Source organism: Salmo salar, chromosome 10, assembly GCF_965601325.2.
Source record: "Salmo salar chromosome 10, fSalSal1, whole genome shotgun sequence".
NCBI lineage: Eukaryota > Metazoa > Chordata > Actinopteri > Salmoniformes > Salmonidae > Salmo > Salmo salar.
Window position 1 is genome coordinate 84,847,608 of NC_138300.1, and position 24,594 is coordinate 84,872,201.

General features: G+C 43.7%; 1 protein-coding gene across 5 annotated transcripts in view; it reads right to left on the minus strand.

Moving 5' to 3' along the window:
* ntrk3a (neurotrophic tyrosine kinase, receptor, type 3a) overlaps nucleotides 1–24,594 on the minus strand; it is a 298,276-nt gene that overhangs the window by 88,654 nt on the left and 185,028 nt on the right. The window lies entirely within an intron of this gene.

Consider the following 24,594-nt stretch of genomic DNA (forward strand, 5'->3'; position numbering starts at 1 on the left):
GACTTTAGTGAAACAGAAAGCAAATACAGCTGGAGCAGGGCTCTCCAACAGTCCTGTAGGGTTTCACTCCAACCCTAATCAAGTGCACCTGATTCTAATAATTAGCTGGTTGATAAGGTGAATCTGGTTAGTTACAACTACGGTCACAGCGAAAACATACAGGATGGTAGCTCTCCAGGAACAGGGTTGGAGAGAAATCTAGCCCTGATCTAGTGAATCAACATAAGGTAAGGATGGAGTGAGACAATGTTTGCTTGCTAGTTATTTTCTACAGCTCTGCTACTATGGCTTTTGCAGAGCTCTAATGAAAGTCTGTGTAGTTGCGTGTAGCTGCTGAGGCCTGTCTGTGCTTCGTTACTCAGACAGAACCTCACCTGCTGCTACTTCCACCTGTCACTGCCTGGTGAGGAGAGGGAGAGAACGAGAGGCACAGGGCCCCCTCGCTGCTCCCGAAGGCCCCAGCCTCAGCGCTAATTACAACCCAACACTCCTCCCCATGCTCCTGCTCTCTCCCGGCTCTCCCTCTCCGCCTGTCGGTCTGCCACTGTGTCCTCGTTGTTTATCCAGATGAGCACTGCTGCGCTGCAACAACACGTGTCGGTGTCACCACAGGGCCCTTTCCTTACCGAAAACGAGCTACGCTGGGCTGTGTCTGTCTCCTCCCTATTTCTGGGGCTGTGATGTTCATTTCAATGAGCCACCATTTGATATCTGCTTCTCTGCTCTACTCTGCTCTCCCCTGCTCGAAGCAACACTGATCAGAGGGAAGCCAATTCCAGGCACATAGCCAAACAACTAATGGTGATGCAGTAAATCATCTTCCTAGCCGTGTGAACAACCTAAGGGAAGGCACCATAATATATATTCTGATGTTACAGAGGCGGACCAATAATGCGTTTCGCTCACAAAAGCATCCTGGCTGTACCTTCGTTTCACTGCCAACGGGACAGGGGTGTTACAGACGGTGTCAAGGTGAGACACACACTCTCCTATCGCCGTGTGAATATGACACACTGTTTTCCCAGAAAAGGACAATGAAGTGTTATTTTGCCCATGAATGCACCTTTGGCCTGGTTCCACTAACCAACTGGCACATGATAGGAGGGAGAATGGAAAGGATCCTCTTGTGAGAAAAGAGCGGGAGAAAGGAGAGGACATGTCCTTATCTTTCCTTCCTCATCATTGGGGACCAGATATAACTCTTCTTTCCCCAGCAGCTTATTTGCATCTCAGACTAATTGCCACTATTCGTTCATCAAGGTTCCTTGAGTTTGGAAATTGCAGGCACAATTGGAAGCAATTGTCAAGCTCAATGATATGAAATTGTCAGTCTGTCCTCAGTGGAGCAGGAAAGTAAGGATGAAATTGAGAGAAGAATTAGAAAATTAGACAAGAAGGCAATTCCCTGACATTTTGAACGGTGTTTCACATTTTCCTAAAACTGTCTTGATTAATCTAATTACAGAATATTTCATATAATAAGATTGTTTGTAATTGGTAGTCTAATTGTATGATAATCTGATTGATATGCACATCTGTATGACTGATTGAGGTTTATATCTTATTATAAACTGGGTGGTTTGAGCCCTGAATACTGATTGGCTGACAGTCGTGGTATCAGACATTATACCACAGGTATGACAAAACATTTTTTTTACTGCTCTAATTACGTTGGTGTACAGTTTATAATAGCAACAAGGCAACTCGGGGGTTTGTGGTACATGGCCAATATACCACGGCTAAGGGCTGTATCCAGGCGTTCCTAAGAACAGCCCTTAGCCATGGTATATTGGCCATATACCATACCCCCTCAGGCCTTATTGCTTAATTCTAAAATTGGCCTTTAGTTCTTGTGCCAAGATGATCCAGAGAAATGCATGTATGAAGAGGATGATGGGAATGAACATTTCCCCTCTGATGCAAGGCCAATAGTAACAGTGGCCACTGCACACCAAATCACACCACCGACACCACTCACACATCTTGTACACCATACAGTACACCAGCAAGACATGACAGGGGGATAAAGGAAAGGATGTCTTTGTGAGAACAGAGGGAGTAAGGAGAGAAGTAGTGCCCTAAGCCTTTCTTCTAAGAAGGAAACAGTAAACCATAGTGCAGGGGTCCCCCACCAGCCTGATCCACCCCCAACAGCAAACAGCCATGGCCCTATATTCAAAACCTACAAATGATGAAAGCAATTTACTATCTCCATCTTATGATTTAGATTCCGGCCTCAATTCATTTCAAAGTGGGCATATCCATCTCGGATGTGCTTCCCCTAGACCAGAGATCAACTAGATCCAGCCGTGGCAGATTTTGTTCTTGAGTGGATGGTCAGGGGGCTGGAACATAATTACAAATAATTTGTAGACTACAAATTGACAGCAAGAAGCCCAAACAGATATAATATTTGACTAAGACATGATAATAATTTCAAACCTTGCTTACATTTGTATACGATCAAAAATGAAATCAAATGTTAATGGTCGCGTACACATATTTAGCAGATGTTGTCTCAGGTGTGACAAAATGCTTATGATTCTAACTAACTGTTTCTAAATAAAAATAAAGGATATTAGAATGAGCCATGTCAGAGCCCGGACTATAAATATACAGTTGAAGTCGGAAGTTTACATACACCTTAGCCAAATACTTTTAAACTCAGTTTTTCACAATTCCTAACAATTAATCCTAGTAAAAATTCCCTGTCTTGGGTTATTTAGGGTCACCACTTTATTTTAAGAATGTGAAATGCCAGAATAATTGTGAGGGGAATGATTTATTTCCGCTTGTATTTCTTTCATCACATTCCCAGTGGGTCAGAAGTTTACATGCACTAAATTAGTATTTGGTAGCATTGCCTTTAAATTGTTTAACTTGGGTCACATGTTTTGGGTAGCCTCCCACAAGCTTCCCACAATAAGTTGGGTGAATTTTGGCCCATTCCTCCTGACAGAGCTGGTGTAACTGAGTCAGGTTTGTAGGCCTCCTTGCTTGCACACGCTTTTTCAGCTCTGCCCACACATTTTCTATGGGATTGAGGTCAGGGCTTTGTGATGGCCACTCGGATACCTTGACTTTGTTGTCCTTAAACCATTTTGCCACAACTTTGGAAGTATGCTAGGGGTCATTGTCCATTTGGAAGACCTATTTGTGACCAAGCTTTAACTTCCTGACTGATGTCTTGAGATGTTGCTTCAATATATCCACATAATTTTCTACCTCATGATGCCATCTATTTTGTAAAGTGCACCAGTCCCTCCTGCAGCACAGCACCCCCCACAACATGATGCTGCCACCCCCGTGCTTCACGGTTGGGATGGTGTTCTTCGGCTTTCAAGCGTCCCCCTTTTTCATCCAAACATAAAGACGGGCATTATGGCCAAACAGTTCTATTTTTGTTTCATCAGACCAGAGGACATTTTTCCAAAAAGTACAATCTTTGTCCCCATGTGCAGTTGCAAACCGTAGTCTGTCTTTTTTATGGCGGTTTTGCAGCAGTGGCTTCTTCCTTGCTGAGCGGCCTTTCAGGTTATGTCGATATAGGACTCACTTTACTGTGGATATAAATACTTTTGTACCTGTTTCCTCCAGCATCTTCACAAGGTCCTTTGCTGTTCTTTGATATAATTTGTACTTTTCGCACCAAAGTACGAATCTCTAGGAGACAGAACACATCTCCTTCCTGAGCGGGATGACGGCTGCGTGGTCCAATAGTGTTAATACTTGTATACTATTGTTTGTACAGATGAACGTGGTACCTTCAGGTGTTTGGAAATTGCTCCCAAGGATGAACCAGACTTGTGTAGGTCTACAATTTTTTTTCGGAGGTCTTGGCTGATTTCTTTAGATTTTCCCATGATATTAAGCGAAGAGGCACTGAGTTTGAAGGTAGGCCTTGAAATACATCCACAGGTACACCCCCAATTGACTCAAATTATGTCAATTATCAGAAGCTTCGAAAGCCATGACATCATTTTCCAATTAAAGGCACAGTCAACTTAGTGTATGTAAACTTCTGACCCACTGGAATTATGATACAGTTAATTAGTGAAATAATCTGTCTGTTAACAATTGTTGGAAAAATTACTTGTGTCATGCAAAGTAGATGTCCTAACCGACTTGCCAAAACTATAGTTTCTTAAAAATAAATTTGTGGAGTGGTTGAAAAACGAGTTTTAATGACTCCAACCTAAGTGTATGTAAACTTCCAACTTCAACTGCATATGTATATGATGGTGTGTATAGACATCGACAGTATATGAATAGAAAAGGTGTGTACATCAGTTGGTATATAGGATGAGCCTTGACTAGACTACAGTATATACATATGAAGTGGGTAAAACAGTATGTAAACATTATTAAAGTGACCAGTGTTCAATGACTATGTACATAGGGCAGCAGTCTCTAAGGTGCAGGGTTGAGTATGGGTGGTAGCTGGCTAGTAACAGTGACTAATGTTCAGGGCAGGGTACTGGGAGGAGGCTGGCTAGTGGTGATTATTTAACAGTCTGATGGCCTGGAGATAGAAGCTGTTTTTCACTCTCTGTCCCAGCTTTGATGCACCTGTACTGTCTCCGCCTTCTAGATGGTAGCGGGCTGAACAGGCCATTTCTCAGGGGGCCAAGACACATTTTTTCAGCCTCCTGAGGTTGAAGAGGCACTGTTGCGTACATAAGATGCATCTCTATTATACATGGGAATACTTTGGAACAGATTTCCAAAATTAAAATCACTTGGAGCTGATTTGCTGGTATTTTGTTTTTATCTCCAATAATAAAAAATCATTTAAAAAAAAGTATACTAAAATAACCGTTGGGGAACCCTGCCATACAGTACACCACTGATACAGTACACCACTGATACAGTACACCACTCCAATCTCCCTCCTCAGCACTTGGCTCCCTTTGGCTCAACCATAATGCAGACAATCAGACTGTCAGAAAGCCAGCGAGAATCCATCCTAAGAGCCCAAACGCCACAAACCTTTTCAGTTAAATCTAGACCCTACATTACATTTACATTTTAGTCATTTAGCAGACGCTCTTATCCAGAGCGACTTACAGTAGTGAATACATACATTTCATACAATTTCATACATTTCTTTTTTTTTTTTTTTTGCTGGCCCCCCGTGGGAATCGAACCCACAACCCTGGCGTTGCAAACACCATGCTCTACCAACTGAGCTACAGGGAAGGCTACATGAGCCCGAGTGAGCCGCTACTGTTATGAACAGTATGTAACTTCTTCATGGTGCATGCTGGTAGAAACTAGGCCCAGTTCTCTGCTGCTTCTCTGTGACAGGTGTCTCCAAGGAGCCTGAAGAATGCTTCTCTCTCTGTCAAGCATAACTCACGCTAATGGCTGTACATTTAGATTTTTTTTATAGAATGTGATTGCCTGAATGATGTGATTGTTTTGTCTGTCTGCTAGTCTGGTGCATGAGAGAATTAAGACAGGAATTAGACAAGATTTCCTCTGTAAATGGGTAAACAAGTCGGAGTTGAAGAGGGGAATAATTTCCCCCTACAAATGTTGGGTGACAGTGGGAGGTAGGTTCTTTCAGTTTGTCTGTCTGTTCTTGTTTCTGCAATGCTCTGATTGAAAGGTGTGTGTGTGTGTGTGTGTGTGTGTGTGTGTGTGTGTGCGTGACTGATAAAAGGGTATGTGGGAAACGGACATGCCTCACCGCTCCAGATGACAACTGACCTTCAGCTCAAACCTCTTACAAACCAATCTATTTATCTTCTTCAGTTACAATTGTACCTGTCACTTCTGAGAATGACAAATGTCATGTTTTGACTTCATAGAAGAGGGGCTCAATATGTGTCACACAGGAATATGTGCTGTGACTCATCAAAAAACAAAGGGGGGGAATTGATGATAATTCGAAGTGAGTGAAGTAAAACAGCCAATGGGATCTACACATATCCACGGGGCTCTGACATTGCCATTCTAGAGAGAAAAGGGCTCGGGTCTATAGACCTACAGCTTCACTGTGGAAGGGCTCATCTGAATAATGAGATCCTATAGAAAATCATCTGATGGATGAGTTACAGCCTGCAGTAGCCTAGTGGTTAGTGTTGGACTAGTAACTGAAAAGTTGCCAGATTGAATCCCTGAGCTGACAAGGTAAAAAGCGGAGTGTCTGGATACAGCCCTTAGCCGTGGTATATTGGCCATATACCACAAACCCCTGTGGTTTATTGCTATTATAAACTGGTTACCAACGTAATTAGAGCAGTAAAATAAATGCTTTGTCATACCTGTGGTATACGGTCTGATAAACCGTGGCTGTCAGCCAATCATCATTCAGGGCTTGAATCGCCCAGTTTATAATACTGTATATCTTTAATATGGGTGACCACATCAGGGTTGTTATAGGCAAACAAGCTGCACTTCACAGGTGACTGCCAGACTATTAAATGTTTATTTTCATGACTCTTCCTACGCTGTAGTAACACATGCCTTCTTAATTGGATACTGTTTATAATTTTGTTTGCGTCGGTGTCTGCATATGTGAGTGAATGTGCATGTTTGTACAGTGTATTCAGAAAGTATTCAGACCCCTTGACTGTTCTCACATTTTACTACGTTAGAACCTTATTCTAAAATGGATCCCTCAATCTACACACAATACCACATAATGAGAACACAAACAGGTTTTTAGAACTGTATTATAAATACTGAAATTCATATTTCCATAAGTATTCAGACTCTTTACTCTACTTTTTTGAAGCACCATTGGCAGCGATTATAGCCTCGAGTCTTCATGGGTATGATGCTACAAGCTAGGCACAGCTATATTTGGGGAGTTTCTCCCATTCTTCTCTGCAGATCTTCTCAAGCTCTGTCAGGTTGGATGGGGAGCGTCACTGAACAGCTATTTTCAGGTCTCTCCAGAGATGTTCAAGTCTGGGCTCTGGCTGGGCCACTCAAGGACATTCAGAGACTTGTCCCGAAGCCACTCCTGCATTGTCTTGGCTGTGTGCTTAGGGTCGTTGTCCTGTTAGAAGGTGAACCTTCGCCCCGGTCTGTGGTCCTGAGGGCTCTGGACCAGGTTTTCATCAAGGATCTCCGTACTTTGCTCCATTCATCTTTCCCTCGACTCTGACTAGTCTCCCAGTACCTGCCGCTGAAAAACATCCACACAGCATGATGCTGCCACCATCATACTTCAACGTAGGGATGGTACCAGGTCTCCTCCAAACGTGACGCTTGGCATTCAGGCCAAAGAGTTCAATCTTGGTTTCATCAGACCAGAGAATCTTGTTTTTCATGGTCTGAGAGTCCTTTAGGTGCCTTTTGGCAAACTCCAAGCGGGCTGTCATGTGCCTTTTACTGAGGAGTGGCTTTTGTCTGGAGCTCTGTCAGTGACCATCGTGTTCACCCCTGTATGCCGAGTGGCCAGCTCTAGGAAGAGTATTGGTGGTTCCAAACTTCTTCAAGAATGATGGAGGCCACTGTGTTCTTGGGGAAATTCAATGCTGCAAAAAATGTTTTGGTACCCTTCCCCAGATCTGTGCCTCGACACAATCCTGTCTCAGAGCTCTACGGACAATTCCTTTCCTCATGACTTGGTTTTTGCTCTGACATGCACTGTCAATTGTGGAACCTTATATAGACAGGTGTTTGCCTTTCTAAATCATGTCCAATCAATTGAATTTACCACAGGTGGACTCCAATGAAGTTGTAGAAACATCTCAAGGATGATCAATGGAAACAGGATGCACCTGAGCTCAATTTCTACTCTCATAGCAAAGGGTCTGAATACTTATGTCAATAAGGTATCAGTTTTTTATTCTTTATAAATTTGCAACAATTTCTAAAAACCTTTTTTCGCTTTGTCATTATGGGGTGTTGTGTGTAGATTGACGAGGAAAATGTTTATTCAATACATTTTAGAATAAGACTGTGATGTAACAAAATGTGGAAAAAGTAAAGGGGTCTGAATACTTTCCGCTGTATCTCTGTGTGTTTATGCCTGACTGTGCAGTCGTTTAAATGCTACAAGAGGCTCATGTGCCTGTGGGGGTTGATGCCAGCAAGCCCTTTAGAGAGTGTATGTTCTACCTCCATCCATGCTCCAGTTTAGATCAGCAGCACCTCCGGCCTTCCTCTCTGTGTACTCTGGGCCTTCCTGTCTGGGTCTGATTGGGAGTTGGGGAGTGGATCCCACCAGCGGGGGGGGGGGGGGGGGGGTCTGCAGTCTGGCTGCCTGCGTAAGGTGGCTGACAGAAGGCTGGCTTGTTTGTTTTGCTCTCCTCAGCACTAGCTGCTCCCCTGGGCGAGGTGGATGCCGAGAGGAGAGCTTTACTTCCCCGGCGACTTAATAGGAACAAATACAAACAAACAACTAAAGTGGTGCCGTTGTGGAACGCTGCTACTGACAGCAGAACACGAGCCCCCACGTTATTGACAGGAGACTTACTGCGTGGAGAGAGGAGGATGAGAGTGATGCCGTCTCTGTCTGTTATGTCACTCTAAATCACTGTGTACACACACAATATATTTATTTAGAACTTTCTTGGGAAAATTATGTTTAGCAATTTAGCGTTTGTCTCTCGATCTTCTTTATGTGAAGAACATGATGAACAATGGACTAAAGCAATGTTCCAACACATCACTTATGCAAGCTGTCATTGGCAGAATACAGAATACGTGGAACAAACAGCTTCCACTAGATTTGTCATTACCACTGTGTTCCATTTATGAAAATGGTGCTTTGGAATGACTCGAGATATTTCCTTGAAAGTTACACAAACTTTATCTACAAGCGTAAACGATTCCACAGCTTCACAGAAGAAGGCCTTATTTATATACCAATGGGAGGCGTGGTGGGTAGATTGACAATTAGATGTTCTGTAAAGACAGAACATCTCCAATGGTTGTTCCATAATGTCAGATAACAGACCATACACAGACCATCCGTTCGGCGTTAATAGGAAAACCATTGAAAGCCCAGTCAAATAACTGTTAGGCTGGAACAAAATGAGTATTTCTCAATGCCAAGCAGTGCCTACCCGTATCCAGTGATAAGGATGGACCCTCAATGTTAACCATGGTCGTGAGGAAGTGGCTATTTAAACACACTTCAGATCCAGGTTCTGTCCATCACCACCATTACCGTGACATCCACCGTGGCCCACTCCATCCATACCTCTCCTCTCCATCCTGCTCTGTCTGCACTGCCTCCGTCCTCAAACGCCATCAGGATAAATAATTAAGACGAGCGCGTTGTGATTACACAACAATTACTCTCGACTCCTTAAAAATGAAAAGGCCCCTCATGAAACATTGAGATGCTTTTCCTCTCATTAATGCTTAGCCCCGGGGAGGGAGGGAGCTAGCTCTTCTGGCTCTCCAGTGGCTTTGTCCAGAGAACACAGTCAACCAGTCAGAGTGCCAACCCACTGGGCACAAACTGGTTGAATCGACGTAATTTGGCTACGTATTGTGATTTGTGACGTGGAATCTGTGTAAAATAGCTGTAACTGTGATAGCAACAGTAAATATATTTGTTTTAAAGTGGAGCTCTCAACAATCAGTTGCAGTATAGCACATTGGTAAATCCCAAACATGCTCAATTGGTGACATGTCTGGTGAGTATGCAGGCCATGGAAGAACTGGGACATTTTCAGCTTCCAGGAATTATGTACAGATCCTTGTGACATGGGGGCTGCATTATCATGCTGAAACATGAGGTGATGGCAGCAAATGAATAGCATGACAATGGGCCTCATAATCTCATCAGAGTATCTTTGTGCATTAAAATTTCCATAGATAAAATGCAATTGTGTTCATTGTCTGTAGCTTATGCCTGCCCATACCATAACCCCACCACCATGGGGCACTCTGTTCACAATGTTGACATCAGTAAACTGCTTGCCCACACGATGCCATAGACGTGGTCTGTGGTTGTGAGACCGGTTGGACATACCGCCAAATTCTCTTAAACAACATTGAAGGTGGCTTTTGGTAGAGAAATTAACATTACATTTTCTGGCAACAGCTCTGGTGGACATTCCTGCAGTCAGTATGCCAATTGCACTCTACCTCAACTTGAGACATCTGTGGCATTGTGTTGTGTAACAAAACTGCACATTTTAGAGTGGCCTTTTATTGTCCCCAGCAGGTGCACCTGTGTAATGATCATGCTGTTAAATTAGCTTCTTGATATGCCACACTTGTCAGGTGGACGGATTATCTTGAGAAAGGAGAAATGCTAACTAACAGGGATGTAAACATATTTGTGCACATCATTTGAGAGAAATAAGCTTTTTGTGCGCATAGAACATTTCTGGGATCTTTTATTTCAGCTCATGAAACATTGAACCAACACTTTACATGCTGTGTTTATTTTTGTTCAGTATAGATAAATATACTTTTTTGAATGACATTTTTATTATTATATTGTATTAAGGATTTGAATGGTCAATAGACATCAATCCAGACCCATTACCTAAATGAGCTTTGTGTATCCTTACACCCATTTCCCATACCACGAGCATCATGTATTCAAAATGAAGGCACATATAGTACGTAAACTTGACCTTTAAACATTTATATTTACAAAGAAAATATTTTCTTATTTCAACAATGTATTCGGTTTTTTTAAGCTGTTGAATACAGACTTCTGGTTCCAAATTCCTCTCTAAAAGTACACCTTGGAATTTTATTGCATGTGGTCTTGTGGCCATTTTGAGGAATCATATGAAACTTCTCTAAATCATACTAGACATCTTAATAAGGCATCATATGAGACTTATTTGTTGATATGTACAACTTGAACTTCTCTAGAGCCTGTAAAGTGCAGAAGTGTTTGTTTTTCTTCCTATTGCGATTGATGGGATTAAATGGGTTAAGTCAGCGTAAATATTTTGGTATCATTTTGTTAAGACACTCCAGGACCGGACTTACTCAGAGCTGATTGTGGATAAGTAGTGTGTGATAAGTAGTGCCATCTGTTTTGTCACAAAAGCCCCATATACTACCCACCACTGCGACCTGTACGCTCTCGTTGGCTGGCCTTCGCTTCATAATCGTCGCCAAACACATTGGCTCCAGGTCATCTACAAGACCCTGCTAGGTAAAGTCCCCCCTTATCTCCGCTCACTGGTCACCATAGCAGCACCCACCTGTAGCACGCGCTCCAGCAGATATATCTCTCTGGTCACCCCTAAAGCCAACTCCTCCTTTGGTCGGCTCTCCTTCCAGTTCTCTGCTGCCAATGACTGGAACGAACTACAAAAATCTCTGAAACTGGAAACACTTATCTCCCTCACTAGCTAAGCACCAGCTATCAGAGCAGCTCCCAGATCACTGCACCTGTACATAGCCCATCTATAATTTAACCCAAACTACTACCTCTTCCCCTACTGTATTTATTTATTATTTTGCTCCTTTGCACCATATTATTTATATTTTAACTTTGAACTTTCTTCAAATTATAATTCTACCATTCCAGTGTTTTACTGGCTATACTTTATTTACTTTGCCACCATGGCCTTTTTTTGCCTTTACCTCCCTTATCTCACATCATTTGCTCACATTGTATATAGTCTTATTTTTGTCTACTGTATCATTGATTGTATGTTGTTCTACTCCATGTGTAACTCTGTTTTTGTATGTTGTCGAACTGCTTTGCTTTATTTTGGCCAGGTCGCAGGTTGTAAATGAGAACTTGTTCTCAACTTGCCTACCTGGTTAAATAAAGGTGAAATAAAAATAAAATAAATAAAAAGTAAATACTTTTTTCATCTTTCTTTCTTTCTGTAAAATACTGAAAGACAAATGCATTTTTGGAAAATGTCATCTAGAATAAAACATTCTCAACCTGTCAGCAATTCCCTGTCTTCATTTTTTAATTTTTTTAATTTATATTTAAATCATACATACAATCTACTTGCAGTGCAGCCGCTCAACATCTACAATACATCACATTAGTTATCCAACAGACTCCCATACAGAGAGACCCACGGAAGCAACCAGGGTCAATGTCCTGCTCAAGGGCACGTCGACAGATCTCCAACAAGGTCAAAAACGGGGACCAGAACCAGCGACCCATCAGTCACCAGCCCAAGATTCCAACCGCCAGGCCACCAGCCCTCCAAGACACACACACACACACACACACACACACAGAGTTCCCCGAGAGCTGCTGCACACACCCCCCACAGGAAAATTAAATAATTCCACTCCCATTTGTCTCCAATTCCACATCCCAACCTTCAGCTTCCCTCAGCCCACCTATCTCTGCTGGCCACCCTCTTTGGATTTCTACGCACCATATATCTTTCAATTATGCTGTGATGTTTAACATGCAATTAGAATCTATCGAATAGAATCCACGGATTGCGAGTTGAAGACAAATACTTTTACTAAGAGTATTAGTAATTGATTGACCCGGTCACTCTGGGCAAGTCTTGAGAATATATCTAAGGATCACCATACAACATTTGGTGAATGCAGATGCTTCTGAAGTTGAGGAAAATGAGTTGGTTTGTAGGAAGAGTCTGACTTTCGGGAAATGGCAGTTATAGTACACTGAGTTTAGACTACCAAACGCCAAACACCTATTTAGACCCAATCACCATCTCTTCAAAGTAAGTTACTACATACAGTCCAGTTTGTTACATTCTCTATGAAATGTGTTTTTCAATTATGTGTAATCCAATGAACTTTGAAATTATAGATGTACGTCCATTTTTAAAAAGTGGTTAAAATTCCTGAATTGTTGATGACCGTAGTATGATAAACTAAAAAAACATTTTTATGAAGAGCTGAGAAATTCATCAGAACTGCAAAACAATGTTTTAAATCAAAGGGGGAATGCTTGATGAACTTCTGTTCCATTTTAAACTTGTGTCCCATACAAATCCTGTGTACATACTCACTGACCTGTTTAGGTCAACCAAAATAAACCGTCAAGCTACATTACTTCATAGGAGGTATCGCAGAACATTTTGGTTTTTTGGCTGTATTATTTTAACAGTAAATTGGAAGTCATCCAGTAGACATAACAACCATCTGGTTTCAGAATTGAGCTCTCTCACTCTCTGAGTGAGTGATCACAGATATTCACTTTTCTTTAGTATCCAGTGTTTGGATACATATCTGCATCAATTACAGTCCATATAAAAGAGATTGGATCAATATTGAAGGTTCTTCCATTAAAGCTTTCCAAAACATTTCACAGTGTACTTGGTAACACTTCCTCCACGTACAACATTTGCATGTTGAGTAATTTGGTTGTTCTTCAGGCTTAAAACCTATCCAAACCAAAAACCGTGGATAGATGGCAGTATTCGAGCAAAACTGAAAGCGTAAACCACCGCATTTAACCACAGCAAGGTGACAAGGAATATGGTCAAGTACAAACAGTCAATTTATGCCCTCTGTAAGGCAATCAAACAGGCAAAACGTCAGTACAGAGACAAAGTGGAGTCGCAATTCAACGGCTCCAACACAAGACGTATGTGGCAGGGACCCCAGAAAATCACGAAATTTAAAGGGAAAACCAGTCACGTTGCGGACACCAGCGTCTTGCTACCGGACAAGCTAAACGCTGATGAGAGCCACCGCTGCTTCCGTGGACTGTGAGCTCTCCTTCTCCGTGGCTGACCTGAATAAGACATTTAAGCGTGTTAACCCTCACAAGGCTGCCGGCCCAGGCGACATCCCTAGCCACGTCCTCAGAGCATGTATTTCTCTATCTCAGTCTGCTGTCCCCACTTGCTTTAAGATGTCCCCCATTGTTCCTGTACCCAAGAAAGTGAAGGTAACTGAACTAATGTAAATTACTATCACCCCGTAGCACTCACTTCTGTTATCATGAAGTGCTTTGAGAGGCTAGTTAAGAATTATATCACCTGACCCAACACCCTAGACCACTGCAATTTGCATGCTGCCCCAACAGATACACGGATGACGCAATCGCCATCACACTGCCCTACCACATCTGGATAAGAGGAATACCTATGTAAGAATTCTGTTCATTGACTGCAGCTCAGCCTTCAACATCATAGTACCCTCCAAGCTCATCATTAAGCTCGGGGCCCTGGGTCTGAACCCCGCCCTGTGCAACTGGGTCCTGGACTTCCTGATGGGCCACCCTCAGGTGGTGAAGGTAGGCAACAACACCTCCACTACGCTGATCCTCAACACATGGGCCACACAAGAGTGAGTGCTCAGCCCCCTCCTGTCTACTGCCTGTTCACCCATGACTGTGTGGCCATGTGTGTCTCCAACTCAATCATCAAGTTTGCAAACGACACAACAGTGGTAGGCCTGATAACCAACAATGATGAGACCACAGAGAGGAGGTGAGGGCCCTCATGGAGTGGTGCCAGGAAAATAACCTCTCCCTCAACATCAACAAAACTAAGGAGCTGGTCATGGACTTCAGAAGACAGAGAGATCATGCCCCCATCCACATCAATAGGGCCGCAGTGGAGAAGTGGAAAAGCTTCAAGTTCCTTGGCGTACACATCACTGACAATCTGAAATGGTCCAACCACACAGACATTGTGGTGAAGAAGGCACAATAGCGCCTCTTCAACCTCAGGAAGCTGAAGAAATTTGGCTTGTTACCTAAAGCCCTCACAAACTTCTACAGATGCCCCATTGAGAGCTGTCTGGCTGTATCACCGCCTGGTATGGCAACTGCACCGTCCACAACCGCAGTGCTCTCCAGAGGGTGTTGCTGTCTGCCCAACACATCACCGGGGGCACACTAACTGCCCTCCAGGACATATACAGCACCCAGTGTTACAGGAAGGCCAAAAGGATCATCAAGGACCTCAGCAACCTGAGCCACAGCCTGTTCACCCCGCTACCATCCAGAAGGTGAGGTCAGTACAGGTGGGACCGAGAGACTGAAAAACAGCTTCTACTGTATCTCCAGGCCATCACACTGTAAAATAGTCACCACTAGCCGGCCTCCACCCAGTACTCTGCCCTGAACATTAGTCACTGTTACTAGCCGACTACCACCCAGTTACTCAACCCTGCACCTTAGAGGCTGCTGCCCTGTGTACATAGTCATTGAACACTGGTCACTTTGATCATGTTTTACCACTTCATACAGTATGTACAGTATATACTGTATTCTAGTCAAGACCTATCCTATTTAACTATTGCTGTATGCTATTCTATCCTATGTATTCTTCAGATATATTACATATTCTATTCATATACTGTCCATAATGTCTATACATCCCATTGTTTGTTTATTTATATATATATATATATATATATATATATATATATATATATATATATATATATATATATATATAACTAAAATTTGATGACTTGATTTATATACTCTGATTTGTCTCAAATCCCCTACTGGTTGCAAGTGGCTGCAGAAAGGCAAGACTGGGAAAAGCCAAGGGACCATTTTAAAGTTAACACAAGAAAAATCGGGAAAACCTCTGATCCAGTATGAATAACAAAATGTAACAAAACTTCTCTTTCGCCATTAGCAGTTCAAAGTTGTCTTCGGACAAACACTCAGTGATGAAGACCAGTCCGTGTGAGTGTCCCATGTCTGACTTGGAGATGTCCACAGTGAGTCCTTCAGATCTCTCTAGATGAGAGGGCCTGAGTGGTGTGGGACAAGGGCCTTCATCTGTCTATTCCCTTCTCTGTTTGAAGAGCATCTAAAGCTCTCAGCTTCTCACTCCGTCTGGACATGTTTCCAATAGAGAGAAAGCCTTGTACTTTGTTACTTTGGTGCTGAGAACAAGGGGAATCACTCTATAATTGATTTTCCATAGTTTTGTTCCATTTTCAGTTTCAAAGTGACTGGGTTTTGGTTTTAGCATGCCATTGAAAATGCGTTTGGCAACTTTCACCTCACGCAAAATGCTTTCCCTCTTAAACTGACAAAAACAACAGAATCAAATGAGGTCGGACTCTTAGCCGTATTTAATTCATAGACTTCACTATGTGCTTTCTTCATGTGTAGCGTGAAAGACATGCTTTCTTCATGCGTAGTCAGCTAAATAAATTAAGCATTTTACCATAACCAGATATTGGATGTTAAAAATTCAACAACAACAAAAAGCTTTGAATTTCCAGAACTGATGTTCTGTCCCATAGGTTCTCTCTCCAGATCCTGCTGCCTTTCAGAACAGACCTGGGGAAACTATATGGCTGTTTTGCAGAACAAGAAAGTGTTTAAACATACATTTAAGAGGTCCATAATTATGTATATCTTTAAATGAGCAATTAAATGGTAATGAACACCCAGCCAGGCTGTTTTCCTGTTTTCCATGTTATGCTTTATACTGTACTACTGTATATTCTATATCTCTCGGACAAGGTCGTTGAAAACCCAGCCATGATTCTGTGCACAGCAAACCAACCTCCTGTGGCCCATCGTCTTGTCTGCTGTATGTGAAGCACATCATTCTCTTTCTTTGATGGGAACTAAATTCATTTGGAATCAGATGCAATGTGGAGCATTAGAGCGTTAAATGGACTAATACACCACTAATAAGGGGCGGAGAATTAATGCTAAATCCTCTTATATGGCCATTACATTGTCACTTCTTCCTTTTAAGTGAATGGAGAGCCCAGCCATCATGTCATATTAACATGTATTACTGCATATTATTACATATTATTCCCATGGTACTCTCTGTATGGAGTTTTGTGTGTAAAAAATAACATACATTCTCCAGTCCACCACAGGAGGTTGGTGGCACCTTAATTGGGGAGGACACCCTCGTGGGAATTACTGGAGTGGAATGAGTGGAACAGTATCAAATACACCAAACACATGGTTTCCATGTGTTTGATGCCATTCCATTCACTCGGTTCCAACCATTATCAGCCGTCCTCCCCTGCAGTCCACATACTGGTTCTCTTTCTTGCTGAGGTCCTATTTCCAGAATGTGCATCCGGGCAGGGCTATATTAAGCTGTATGGATTGAGTGAGACGTAGCGAGGTAGTGTATGTTTTGGATGGAGTAGGTAGGTAGGCTTCAGAGGTACCACTGCCAACACATTCCCAGCCAGTCTGCTGGGGGCTGGCATGGGGGCTGGCAGTGGCTTCCCACCCAGCAAACAGAGCAGGACCCTAAAGCTTCAACGCTGGCCTCTTTTCATATGGCCCTGTGTCTGCTGCTGTAGTGATTATGGAGCAATGCCCTGGTTGGTCGGTGCCTCAGCTAGTTGACTCACTCTCGGCTATTTCTAGGACAGGGACAGTGGAGGAGGGCCAGCATCTCCAGGGCGTCTCTCATGCATCTTTAACTGGGATAAATAAGTAACGAGGGTGTTGAGGACTCCTGTTTTGTTTTTATCCGTGGCACAGAAAAGTGATGGCAGATGGGAGGGAATGATCTGGGGCAATGGGGAGAGAGAAGGCCGCACTGTTCAATCCCCTCTAAACCATTTCAAGGAAGCTTAAACTGCCAGGGCATGTTGTTGAGATGATGGGGATGCCACCTTTAACTCTGATAAGCTGCCTTAAGCCAGGTGTATAAACAGGTATTCCAAAGGAAATACCTGCCACAAATCCTCCTTCCTCCTACAGTCTGAGGAGGCTGGCAAAGCCAGACTTAAAATAGGATATAATAAATCACTTGATTTAGTGCCTAACTTGAGTACTGGGTTAACTTAATTCTAATTAACTGAGCAATGAGTATGAGAATAAAGCAAAAAGGCACAATAAGGCACAATAAACAAATAAATACTAACACACACATATATATCTGACTGCACGTTTTCACCATCATATCTCCGCATGAAACCAAGGATAGCCATTTGAAAGAGCATGTAGGTATGTACGTGGGTAGCTAATAGCCATGTTTAAAATGAAGTGTGTGACACTTGTAACAAAAAAAGATTCTACTTGTATTTCACAAGCCAGTGGATCATTGGTATGCCTTACAGAGCTGTTTGAATAATCCACAGTCATGTATTCCAGTGATGTAGGACGATAGCATTCTAAGCAGTTCCCCTCAGACTCTGCAGTGGCGTGGCCAAAACCCAGCCAGTCATGAATGATGTACTTTGCTTCACTGGTGTGTGCTAATCGCCCTTCGGCGGTACACAGGTAGTGTTGCAAAGAGAAAGGGAAACCCTTGTGACAGACATGGGACGGAGGATGTCAGGGGGGAGGGCAGAGAGTGAGGACAACGAGAGCAGACAGGAGCAACGAGCTGAGCTGCACGGTGGAGGGACGGAGGTAGGGTTGCTGCAGGGCACTCAGGCCTGAAAAAGCTCAGTTAGTCACCGATGGACAAGACACAGCACTAGTATGAGTGTCAGGACTTAATCCGCTGTCTCGCTCCCCTCGCCAGTCGCTTCCCCTCTCCAGCAGCCCTGTCTGTTTCTGTACACTGACACGCACACCAGCTCGCTCTGCAGACAGGTGCTCCTCTGGTCCAGCAGTGGGTCCAGTGAAGAGGGCTCGGGGGTGCTCTCAAAATAGACAGGGGCAAAAGACAACGCTGTTAAAGCCATCGTGACTTCTTCCAATCAAATGCTGTACAACCAGCCTCGAACCACTGTGACACTGAGTGACAGGCCCACACAGGCCACTAGTCGTAGGATACAGTGGGTTTTGTGGATGGAAATCAGACTGTGCTATAGGGATTCATGGTTTCAGGGTGTGCAGCTAGGGAGACCCCTGCTTGTGTTGCTAAGACCCCATCTGTTGAGAACAGATCCACTATATAAGAGCAAGCTGGACCTCTAATAATCTCCATTATTCTAAACAAATTGAACATATTTCATGAATAATCCCATAAGGTAAATGACATTACATCTTGTGGTTTTAAAGTCAGACATCACTTAAAGCTGTCTGGACATCAAATAAGATTGAATATAGATAAAGGACCATTGCTTCAGAACGAAAATTCAATTTCCCCTTTTCGCAGGGAATTTGTTGTGGGAAGAAGTGGACTCACAGATGCCTAATGAAATCATTTGTCCACTGTCCGAGCCCGTTCTCTTTAAAAGCCTCATTTTCGGAGCTTTTCAAACTCCGTATCACCAGATGAATCTGCGCATGCCCTACAGGCAGAAGGTCTGACTCCTTAACCGCACCGGCTCCCAGAAACATTACATTGACACAGGGGTGGGTGGTTCTGGGATGGCTTGAGTGGCACAAAGGACATTTACAGTAACAACACGAACTGGTCTGGCGCATCCTGTCAGTAAGAAATAATTCTCATCCATTTAGTTAGTCGCCTTTTTTAGAGCAAATGACAGGTTATAAAGGTCTCTGAATAATTGCATCCGTTGGGTCTATGCTGCCCTCTATAACATGGACTGCTCAGGAAAAGCATGTTCACGTGATCCATGCATATATTAATCATACCATAACACCTAGCGCATGAATTGTGATTCCACATCCACAATAATTAACAGACTTTTCTATCACACTCCGTACAGAAAAAGCACAGCTATGCACAACTATCTAGTTGTAAATGAAAATCCAATAGGTTATAGCGAAGCCAGCAGCCACTAAAGTGTGAATCATTACAGCACAACACATTGACTCTCCAGGCTGTTCAGACAGACATACAGACAGAGAGAGAGAGAGGTTGGAGGTGGTTGCTACAGCCCTGGCATCTACAATCGATCACCGGTTACCACTCTGTCAATGGAAACAAATGAGGCCACTCAAGGCATCCCTCTCCCCATCTCTTGTTCATTGTGCCTCTCACAAAACTTGTAATTATAACCAGATAACTGCGCTTAGAAATCAATCAAGCACTCTGGGGAGGAAGGAAAAACCTAAACATCATCCAGAAGGTGTGCTGCAGTGTACTGTAGCCTAGCGTTCAGGCCTGAGATGTGAGTAAATCAATCCGATGGAGTACAACATGTCACGGCGCCAGCCTGGAGTTTAATCTGGGTATTACAGCACCACTCTCCAGAGCCGAAGCCCTTCTGCAGGTTCAACCCCCGGGCAAAATAAATATGGACTAGAAGCAATTTAGAGAGGTGGGGAGTCTGTGGGAATTCTCCAAATCAACAGTGAATACTGCTCAAATAGATTGTATGGAATATTAAATTACTGTCATTTCAATGTTTGGTGTAGTTGATTGTGCCACGTTTCTACCCTCAGTATACTTTATGCAGGGGTGGCACTAGTTGTTTGAATTCAGTCCCTATCAATTTGCAGCAACAATTGTAGACTTTAAATAATGGCATTGTTTTGATGCTCTTGCCCAGGTGGAGTAGAGCGATGTAAAGACACAGTGAAGAAAAAAGGGTCCTTGTGCATTGAAAGATTATTTCCTTTTAACCACAACACAAGTATTGAATAAATAAATAACATATTTAACTGGAGAGGGATAATCAAGCAAGCGTGTTTTAATATTTCTAGTGAGGTCAACAGTCTCATTAGCATATTGAACATTTTCTGGCTGGCATATATTGGGCAAAGCAACATTTCCATTGTTGAATAATTACAGGCTTTAGCATGTTATTGATGCAACACGTTGGTGTTAATGTGGCAGTAATGAAGGTAAGAACGTCAGTGAATAGCCATTGTTACCAAACAAAACAATCTACAGTACATTTTACCTCAGCATTCAAAAAGGACAAAGACTGAGAAACTAATAGCAGAATTTCAGAGCATCAATTCTGCATGCTTAAAAAATGTCCTGGTTAATCTCACGCTCTCTAAAGTGGTGGAATTGTAACACAATGTAAAATCTTTTCATTGATGTTAAATGTCATTCATCCTCCTGAGAGGTGTTGTGAAGATCAGATATTCACTCTGATGTCTGTATGTAGAAAGATCCACTGTATAGTCCAGGAGCGGTGCAGTCCAAATAGCAATACTGTGAGTTTATGTAGTAATGTCAGTTACAGGACGGCTGTCTGATTGATGAATGATGCTCCTGGTCAAGCCATGAAAGTGGGGCAGTAAAACAAACGTCCACAGGAAAAGACCTTGTCAGATTTATCCCAGGACATAAAGGGTGTGGGACAGATGACTCAGCTGTGTGTGCTGTCAAGTTCACCAGTACTCCAGCCTCTAGTACATTCGTGCGAGAAACACACACACACGCGCGCACACACCACACACACACACACACACACACACACACACACACTCCTTCTCTGAAGTAAAAAGTAAGAAGTCCTCTCCTATCAGTGTGAAGGTCCTGCTGTCAGATTTAAGACAGTAATAATGGGATCTCACAGTGAGCCCTCAGAGAAAGTTTAACATTAGAGAGAGAGAGGACCACTGCTACGGTGGAATGAGAATCAACTTAAAGGAGAGGGTATTTTTAAATATGCCCTGCGGTCTGGTCTTACATTGCCATGCAGGGGGAGTCCTGATAAGACTGAGATGGTATGGACAAGCAGCTCACACCAAACAGGCCTTTCAGCTCCGGCTGGCCTCACAACTAGGCACAGAGCACATGAGACCAAATAGAGATTGCTGCTTCACCGCCATATAAACTGTGGGCATAGAAACACACCTGCAAAAAAGGACTCCTTTACAAAAAAGTGTTGGGTTGCAATGCTGTTAAGATGTTGTATTAGCCAAGCTTTCAGTTGCTTCTCTGGGATGGTCTTTCAGTCACAACATGAGTAGATTACTGTCATTAACGCTTCACTTCATATGAACAACTCTCATTCATTCATTCCACTGGACCGCGACCAAAAGAAGGAAATGAAGTCTCAATACTTTGTCTACAAACAGGTTTCCTCAACACTCTAGCAGGACTCTGGAACAGAAAGGACCACTGTTTGGGGGGGGGGGGGGCTGGGGCGGGATGAAGAAGAAAATAAACTTCTCAAGGGTGACACAATGAATGCTTTTCATGGCCAGACTATTCTTCTCCCGAAGTCAATCGGCATTCCAAAGGCTCTTTCTTAATGCAGGGCATTAAAAAAACACACCAAAGCACATTTGTGAGCTTTCTTGCTCTCCTTCCAGTCCTAATACCACATGCCAATCAGCCAGAATTACCATGGAAACCAGAACATGGCAGACATGCTCAGAGACACAGGGAGAATGGCTGATTCTGTTCCTGCCTTCCTTTCTCTAATACCCTGTATTCACACAGGGGGGAGTGGCGTGGTGCTGGGCTGTTGGCAGTCACGTCTCACGGCTAACCGGGGACATATGAGAACTCCCAATCAGACGACCCAGCTAACCGGGGACATATGAGGACTCCTAATCAGACGAACCATTTAAAGGTAAATGACACCCAAGCGAACCCTCAAGACTCCCCTTTGCTCACGGTTGCCAAATGGACTGTATGCAGCCAGGATGTGTCTGTGTGAGAGAGAATGAGGCCTGGGGATGCATGCAGAGCAGCGGAACTAGGAGACATTGTGTGTCCGCATGTAAACAGCTGGAGAGTAAAGCAGCCGGAACGGGTTTAACCGGCTGCTCCCTCACTCCTGCAGTACCTTTACCGACAGCACTTTGCCTCCCAACGTCTGCAACTATCTCAATCTCTCTTCCTTCCATTAACTTTTTTAAATTCCACATCCGATGATGTTATCAGCTTAATCTGCTTTGAATTACCTTGGTTAAAAAGGATTGATAGAGCTTTCTGTTGTTGTCAAACAGAGGGAGAGGAAACACAGAGAACGGGGGGCGGGGGAAGAGAAGAGATGGGGGGGGGGGGAATAGAGCCAGGAGGAGGAGAAAAAAATGTCCCCGTGGGAACAGGAGTGAAAAAGAGAAAGTCAATGGAGACGGCAAAGTGCCAAGGCAAGCAGTCAGCTAGTGGTATATGCATTCATTAGAGAACTACAGGCTTCATTGGGAGGCCTGGGGGTATTCTAATGTTGTTAACATCAGATACAGGGACTGATTACTTTCCACTTGATGATGAAAGACAAATACAATGCCACAGGCCTCCAGACGGACGTAAGGGAGGAAAGCAATGCATTAAACATCCCTTTGATATGTGTGTGATTGTGGCAGCAATTCCATAATTGGTACATGCTTACACACAAATGTCCAATGCATGGCATATTCTAATGTGAGTTGTGATGTCATTATCTGTAGGAGAGAGGGGGAGAGAGAAAGAGTGTGTCTGTCTGTCTGTCTGACTGACTGACGAGAGAGAGCTAGAGTCTGAGGAGAGCGAGAGACTGACTGAGGAGAGAGAGAGAGAGAGAGACTGACTGAGGAGAGAGGGAGAGAGAGAGACTGAGGAGAGAGACTGACTGAGGAGAGAGAGACTGACTGAGGAGAGAGAGAGAGAGAGACTGACTGAGGAGAGAGAGAGAGAGAGAGACTGACTGAGGAGAGAGAGAGAGAGAGAGACTGAGGAGAGAGACTGACTGAGGAGAGAGAGACTGACTGAGGAGAGAGAGAGAGAGAGACTGACTGAGGAGAGAGAGAGAGAGAGAGAGAGAGAGAGAGAGACTGACTGAGGAGAGAGAGAGAGACTGACTGAGGAGAGAGAGAGAGAGAGACTGACTGAGGAGAGAGAGAGAGAGAGAGAGAGAGACTGACTGACTGAGGAGAGAGAGAGAGAGAGACTGACTGACTGACTGACTGAGGGAGAGAGAGAGAGAGAGAGAGACTGACTGACTGAGGAGAGAGAGAGAGAGAGACTGACTGACTGAGGAGAGAGAGAGAGAGAGTGACTGACTGACTGAGGAGAGAGAGAGAGAGAGTGACTGACTGAGGAGAGAGAGAGAGTGACTGACTGACGGGAGAGAGAGAGAGAGTAACTGACTGAGGAGAGAGTAACTGACTGAGGAGAGAGAGTAACTGACTGAGGAGAGAGAGTAACTGACTGAGGAGAGAGAGTGACTGACTGAGGAGAGAGAGTGACTGACTGGGGAGAGAGAGTGACTGACTGACTGGGGAGAGAGAGTGACTGACTGACTGGGGAGAGAGAGTGACTGACTGACTGACTGACTGGGGAGAGAGAGTGACTGACTGACTGGGGAGAGAGAGTGAGAGAGACTGGGGAGAGAGAGTGACTGACTGAGGAGAGAGAGTGACTGACTGAGGAGAGAGAGTAACTGACTGAGGAGAGAGAGTAACTGACTGAGGAGAGAGAGTAACTGACTGAGGAGAGAGAGTAACTGACTGAGGAGAGAGAGTAACTGACTGAGGAGAGAGAGTAACTGACTGAGGAGAGAGAGTAACTGACTGAGGAGAGAGAGTAACTGACTGACTGGGGAGAGAGAGAGAGAGAGACTGGGGAAAGAAAAAAAAGAGAGAGAGAGAGAGAGAGAGACTGGGGAAAGAAAGAGAGCGAGAGAGGTTGTCTAAATCCCCCTAAGCTATGTCTACACAAAATGGCACCAGGCAATGCACAACCATCAGCCAAAGCCGGCAGGTGTTACCTGAAACACTGTAAACACTGTCATACAGTTTATAACAGCAGCAGAGCCAATACCTGAGACAGGGCTGTTCCAGGGGAAGGGACATGAAGCCGAGAGAGATGTGGTTACTACTACTGCATCACCATCACCCCCTCCTGCTGCAGTCAGAGAAAGCACCAAGCCCAACACGGTACACAGCGGAACCAGCTGCATCAGCCACCAGAAGACAGTGATAAGTAGTGCTTGGACGTGATTCAAAAAATATAAGCTTAGGCTGCACTGAGCCATATTTGGAATTGGTTGGCA